We start from the raw sequence: 7,748 nt of genomic DNA, 5'->3' as shown, positions 1-7,748 counted from the left end.
CAGATTATGTAGAACAGGGCACAGTGGAGGTCAGAAGAAGCCCTAAAACTGGGGAAAAGTATGTTTTAAAATGTTAGGGAAACAAAGAAAGAGTCAAGAGGACAAACATAAGTATTAGCACTCAGAGCAAGCCAGGAGTTTTAGAGGCCCCAACAAACAGCTTCTAGATGATTAGCAGAAACAGAAGGGGTAAAAGTAAAATGTGTGGCCCAAGAGGCAGGCTATCTGAAATTGCCAGGCAAGCCAAAGCAAGTAGAGACAAAGCCAGACTCATAGGACATGAAGCCAGGACCGCTGAGCCCAGGCTGTGTGCGCTCCTGCCCCTGCTTATTCGGTTCCCTCTCATCCTGCTGAGAATGAATGAACCTTGGTGGAGACCCACATATGGGGAGAGCAGAAGCAATAACCAGAAGGGAATCTATAAGTGGGGGCAGGAGTTGCTACATCAGAGTTAGTTTAAATGGTTAATGGTATTCCAGTATTTCCTAGGTATACCTCAAGTGACTGAAGTGTTTAGACTAAAATTTCATTTTTAAGAAATAAATGACTGAAAAATCATTCTTACAACCTTCTGAGATAAGAAGGGCCTTATTTGGGAGCCACAGAATTTTAATGCTTTCCCAGTACTTTCCTTCTGCAACTTCGCAGTTGCCCTGTACTTTCTTTCTGCATCCTCTTCCAACCATCATCACTTCTAGGCTCTTCAAACAGACCAAAATGTGGCATACTGGGACATCATTTGAAGAATATATTGCTCCTGACACCCATGTTTTAAGGCATGCCTTTCATGCCCTAAATTGTACCTTTACGTTTAATTATAATTACAGAGTTAGCCAAAATGTTCATTCAGGTTTTTCATAAGATCTTATGGAAAATCCCAATGAAATTTTTGGTCAACTCAATACTTTATAGGATATTTGTTCATCTTTCGTGCATCATAACTAGGATTGCTAAATATTGGGAAAAGTGATTTGAACATATCCTTTATAATATGCCAATGCTTAGGTAAATATATTTTCACTATCTAGGCACATAGTACTTAACTCTGTTATTCCTTTTTTAAAATACAGGTTCCAAAAAAAATAAAATAAAATAAAATACAGGTTCCACATAAGGTTATTGAACTCAAATAATAAACTCTTTGAAAATCTATACCTGAATGAGTTTCAAGGAGAATCCTCAAAATCTAACCAGTTCACTAACATTGTGAACTAGGAAGTGACTTCCTTATTTCAACAACAGGAAGTATTTTTATGACCTGTAGTACCGTGGGTGGTACTTTGGGATATATGAAGCAAGAAGTTCCTTCCCTGTTTGCAGACTTCTAGCTACAAGTTACTGCCCTTGGTCTTGATGCTATTGGCTGACTGGCTTATTAAGGATTTGATGCATTGTCTTTTGTCCTTTGGCTCCTGTCACAGTCTTCACTTTCCCGTCCTTTTCACGGTATCTGCTTGGTTCTGGAATCTCTTTTTGGTTGCCTTTTCTCCCTTGTACAAAATGTTGTCTTGTCTTCTCAGCATTTCAAAAGGTTTCCCCAGTGACTTGAATTTGAAGAAAGCTGCAGGGTCGTAGCTCAGTGGCAAGCTTAGAATGACAGTGAAATCCCTAAACAGGGACTACTCTTTCTGAATAAAGAAATCTAAAAATAAAAGCTGTCTGCAGCTGGGACTGTGTGCCAAGACAACTATCACTGAAGTGCAAAAGAAATCGAAAGCATAAATAAAAAAAACAACCTTGCTAGAAAGGACTAAGGTGTTAAATTGGTGCCAAGATAGAAAACTAGAAAAGGCCAACTTCATAGTAGGTGGTTTATCATTCACACATAGTTTAATGCGGCGAAGTTTGATTCATCCAAGAAATGTCAGCCCCAGGATACAAAGGACACAGTGAAGAGACTCTAAGTCAACCTGACTTCCTCAAAACAACTGGAGAAACTTCCCATTCCCAGGGCACCACTTGCTGCTTTTCTTCCTTCTACACAATGAACCCTGCTTATTTTATGGATTTCTTTTCCACCAATGAGCTTCCTTGGGATGGCAAATTTTTAAAATCATCAGAACCAATCCCAAGTCTCCCTCTCACTAAACCCATTCATGCCTGGCATATGATTTCACAGCATCCTAGTTTGGAGCTTCTATAAGCTCACTCTGACTGCTATTTCAGTGCATTTGACCTCCAGTTTTTCAACCCCTCCCTCTTAATCCTGCCTATCATCCCCATATAGTTTCACTTCCTTTTCTCCTGGAAAAGTTTAGACCACCCCCTTGGTTATCACTTGTTGGTATCCATTAGTGAAGTCTGAAATCCCTATACCCACAACTATGATAACACTTGAGGGAAAAGAAGTATATAATTATACAGCTAGCGCTATTGAAAATGTGCGTTTGGTGCTCGCTTCGGCAGCACATATACTAAAATTGGAACGATACAGAGAAGATTAGCATGGGCCCTGTGCAAGGATGACACGCAAATTCATGAAGCATTCCATATTTTTCAGATGTACAGAACAGACTTTTGAACTCTGTGGGAGAAGGCGAGGGTGGGATGTTTCAAGAGAACAGAATCGAAACATGTATATTATCAAGGGTGAAACAGATCACCAGCCCAGGTTGGATGCATGAGACAAGTGCTTGGGCCTGGTGCACTGGGAAGACCCAGAGGAATCGGGTGGAGAGGGAGGTGGGAGGGGAGATCGGGATGGGGAATACATGTAAATCCATGGCTGATTCATGTCAATGTATGACAAAAACCACTACAATATTGTAAAGTAATTAGCCTCCAACTAATAAAAATAAATAAAAAAAGAAAATGTGCATTGTCTTTTCAACTGGACCATTCAATGCTGCTCAGCAACCCAATGTTACTCATTCAGCTCCCTCAACCATGAGCCACAAATATGACTTCAGATCTAAACCAAGCTTTGAAAGCCTCTTTATGTCCCATTTTTTCTCAACAGATGATCTGTATGGGGAAAAGTGGGGCTCTCTATAGCACACAGAACTACAAATTATTTCTATCTACATGGCATATCGTGTACTTTCTACCAGCATAATTGAAAAAGCACTCCTTCTAGAACTTTTTATTTGATTACCCACTTTTCTGGCTTTCCTTCAGATTATAAAATCATGCTTATTTCTCTTAATTTAGAAGGAAAAAAAAAATGTCTCAAACCTGTGTTCCTTCTCTAGCTGTTTCCTGAATTCTCCATCGTTTTATTGTTAAGGATAGCTTTCACCTACTGTCTTTACTCATTCACTCACTTTCCCATATTTCACTATTTTAATGAATATAATTCTTTTACATCATGATTAAAATAATGCATGTACCTATTTTTAAATGAAGAATAGTAGTTTCCACACCTCCTACCATCCACCTCCTGATTTGACTATTCTTGGCCACCTCTTTTAACACTTTAGGCCACCTGAATGCTACTATTTTAATATATCTCTTCACCAATGGATGTATTTTTTTTCTTCCCTTATTTTAATAGAGTAGGTTTTTCAGTTCTGACAGAGCTTTCTAAGTTCTTGTCTATCTGAAAATCTCTTCTACCCTCGTGCTTGATTAATAGATGGTTTGGGTGTTGAATTCTTTGTTGAAAAACAATTTCCCTCAGAATTTTGAAGCCACTACCCCTCTATCTCTAGCATCTATTGAGAAGTTGAGTGTTATTGGAATTATTGTTCATTATTTTATAGTCAATTTTAAACTTTAAAAAATTCTCAAACATAAGGAGAGGTGCATTAAGTAGCACAAAGAATTTCTTTCCTGTTCCACGTGAAAATAAATTGCCAATCTGAAGCCTCAATGCCCTGAATACCTAAGCATATATCTCCTACAAAGACATTCAACATGCTCCCACATCAAAAAAAATGCAGTCATCAAGATCAGAAAGTAAACATTGATGCAACATTATCAGCTAACTGGTCTAACTCTTTAGGCCACCTCTTTGAACCCTATTCAAGTTTGCCAACTGTCCCAATAATGTTTATTAATATTTAAAGAATCCAGTTCAGAATCACCTCTTACAAGGCTCTTTACTCCCCCTTAGTCTGGGCCAATTCTTCAGTTTTTGCTAGGCTTTTATAACTTTGACACTTTTGAAGAGGATAGGTCAGCTATTTTGTGGGACAAATGACCCTCTGATTGGGTTTGTCTTGTGATTAAATTCAGGGGATGCATTCTTGGCAGGACTATAACATAAGTGATGCTATATCTCTCTCAGTGAATCATAACAGCTTTATAATGCATGATACATCTCTATCCATTCTTTAACTTTTAAGCCCATGTCATTATATTAAATATATATCTCATGTAGACAACATGTAATTGAAAACTTCTTTATTCATCTGTTCTGACAGTCTTTGCCTCTTAATTGGTACATTTAAATCATTTGAATTGATGTAATTATTGATAGGGTTGCATTTAAGCCTACCAAGTTACTATTGGTTTCTGTTTGTCCCATTTCTTTGTTGACTTTTTCCCTCTTTTGCTTCTTTTGGATCATATAATTATCTTGTAGTATTCAATTTTTTCTTCACTGTTTATTAGCAATATCTATTTGTTATATATATGTGTGTGTATATATATATATATATATATATAATTACTATTTATTTATTTACTTTTGGCTGTGCTGGGCCTTCACTGCTACTTGAGGGCTTTCTCTAGCTGTGGATGGGGAGACTACTCTCCAGTTGAGGTGTCTCTTGTTGTGGGGCACAGGCTTCTAGGCACGTGGGCCTCAGTAGTTGCAGCACTTGGCCTCAGTGCTTGCGGCTCACAGGCTCCAAAGTGCTGGCTGAGCGGTTGTGGCACGCAGGCTTAGTTGCCCCACAGCTGTGGCGTATGGCATCTTCCTAGACCAGGGACCAGACCCGTGTCCCCTGCAATGGCATGTGGATTCTTAACCACTGGACCGCCAGGAAAACCCCTGTTTTATATTTTTAGTGACTTCTCTACAACTTACAATATGCCTCTCAACTTTTCATAACTTGCTTTTAAAATTATTAAATTATTTAAGCTATTTATTCAATATCAAGATATCATTATACCTCTTTATGTATAATGTGAGCATATTACAGTATAAACTTATATCTCCTGCACTTGGTCCTCTTGTTATCAAATACTTTACTCATATATATGTCATCAGTCACAAAATACATTGTCATTATTTTCACTTTAAATAGTATAATATCATTTAAACATGTGAAAAATAAAACAAAAGAAGAATTTTATGGAAGTTGAAAAAGTTCTGGAGATGGATGGTGGTCATGTGAATGTACTTAGTGAGAGTACATAGTGTGAATGTACTTAATACTACTGATCTGTACACTTAAATATTAAAATGGTAAATTTTATGTTATATATATTTTATTATTAAAAAAAGAAAATATTTTATATTTACTATTAATTTACCACTTCTGGCACTTTTGAGTCCTTTTTATACATATAGTTTTCCCTCAGGGAACATATACCTTCAACCGAAGAACTTTAATATTTTTTGTAGTTAATATCTGCTAGCAATTCTTCCAGCTTTTGTTTCTCTAAAGAAGTCTTGCAACAAAAGCAAAAGTAAACAAGTAGGACTCAGTTCAGTTCAGTTCAGTTCAGTCACTCAGTCATGTCCGACTCTTTGCTACCCCATAAATCACAGCATGCCAGGCCTCCCTGTCCATCACAAACCCCCGGAATCTACTCAGACTCATGCCCATCGAGTCAGTGATGCCATCCAGCCATCTCATCCTCTGTCGTCCCCTTCTCCTCCTGACCCTAATCCCTCCCAGCATCAGGGTCTTTTCCAATAAGTCAACTCTTCACATCAGGTGGCCAAAGTACTGGAGTTTCAGCTTCAGCATCAGTCCTTCCAGTGAACACCCAGGACTGAGCTCCTTTAGGATGGACTGGTTGGATCTCCTTGCAGTCCAAGGGACTCTCAAGAGTCTTCTCCAACACCACAGTTCAAAAGCATCAATTTTTTGGCACTCAGCTTTCTTCACAGTCCAGCTCTCACATCCATACATGACCACTGGAAAAACCACAGCCTTGACCAGATGGACCTCTGTTGGCAAAGTAATGTCTCTGCTTTTTAATATGCTATCTAGGTTGGTCATAATTTTCCTTCCAAGGAGTAAGCGTCTTTTAACTTCATGGCTGCAGTCACCATCTGCAGTGATTTTGGAGCCTAAAAAAATAAAGTCAGCCACTGTTTCCACTGTCTCTCCATCTATTTCCCTTGAGGTGATGGGACCAGATGCCATGATCTTAGTTTTCTGAATGTTGAGCTTTAAGCCAACTTTTTCACTCTCCTCTTTCACTTTCATCAAGAGGCTTTTTAGTTCCTCTTCACTTTCTGCCATAAGGGTGGTGTCATCTGCATATCTGAGGTTATTGATATTTCTCCCAGCAATCTGGATTCCAGCTTGTGCTTCTTCCAGCCCAGCATTTCTCATGATGTACTCTGCATATAAGTTAAATAATCAGGGTGACAATATACAGCCTTGACATACTCCTTTTCCTATTTGGAACCAGTCTGTTGTCACATGTCCAGTTCTAACTGTTGCTTCCTGACCTGCATACAGGTTTCTCAAGAGGCAGGTCAGGTGGGACTACAGCTAACTAAAAAGCCTCTGCAACAAAACAAAAGGCAGCCTACTCAATGGGAGAAAATAATTACAAATCATATATCTGATAAGGAGGTAATATCCAAAATATATGAGGAACTCATTCAAGTCAGTATCAATATACCATTAATTAGATTAAAAATGAGCAAACTATCGGAACATACATTTTTTTTTTCCAAAGAACATGTACAGATAGCCAACAGGTGCATAAAAAAATGCTTAAAATCACTAATCATCAGGGAAATGAAAATCAAAACCACAGTGAGATATCTTCTCACACCTGTTAGAATCAAAAAAACAAAAAATAACAAGTGTTGCCAAGGTTGTGGAGAAAATGGAAGCCTTGTACACTACTGGTGGAAATATAAACTGGTGCAGTCAGTATGGAAAACAGTGTGGGTGTTCCTCAAAAATGTAAAAAAAGAACTACCATATCATCCAGCAATTCCATACTTGGGTATTTATCCAAAGAAAACAAAAATCTGAAAAAAAAAAGTGCAGCTCTATATTAATTGCAGCCAAGACATGGAAGCAAATCTAATTGTCCATCAATGGATGAACAGATAAAGAAAATGTGATATATGCATACCATGAAATATTATTCAGCCTTAAAAAAGAATGAAATCTTGCCATCTGCAACAGCATGTATGGACCTTAAGGGCATTAGGCTAAGTAAAATGTCAGACAGGAAGGAAAATGCTCTATGGTCTCACTTATACATGGAATTAAAAAAGAAAAAACAGAGATCATAAATACAGAGAACCGACTGGTAGATGCCAGGAACTGGAAGTGGGCACATGGGAAGGTGGGTAAAATGGATGCAGAGGATCAAAAGTTACAACTTCCAGTTATAAAATAAATGAGTCCTGTGGCTATAATGTACAGCATGGTGACTATAATTAATAATACTACATTGCATATTTAAAAGTTACCAACAGAGTAAACCAGTCAATCCTAAAGGAAATCCGTCCTGAATATTCATTGTAAGGACTGATGCTGAAGCTGAAACTCCAATGTTTCGGCCACCTAACGCGAAGAACTAACTCGTTAGAAAAGACCCTGATGTTGGGAAAGATTGAAGGCAGGAGGAGAAGGGGATGACAGAGGATGAGATGGTTGGAT

The 7,748-nt window shown here is 38.2% G+C and overlaps 1 non-coding gene across 1 annotated transcript; it reads left to right on the top strand.

Moving 5' to 3' along the window:
- Positions 1-2,390: 2,390 nt before the first annotated feature.
- On the top strand, positions 2,391-2,497 carry LOC133047361 (U6 spliceosomal RNA). Its single transcript, XR_009690727.1, has one exon. It is a non-coding gene; the product is annotated as a U6 spliceosomal RNA (small nuclear RNA).
- Positions 2,498-7,748: the final 5,251 nt, after the last annotated feature.

The sequence above is a fragment of the Dama dama genome, chromosome 26 (assembly GCF_033118175.1).
Source record: "Dama dama isolate Ldn47 chromosome 26, ASM3311817v1, whole genome shotgun sequence".
Classification (NCBI taxonomy): domain Eukaryota; kingdom Metazoa; phylum Chordata; class Mammalia; order Artiodactyla; family Cervidae; genus Dama; species Dama dama.
This window is presented reverse-complemented; position numbering and strand designations above follow the sequence as displayed.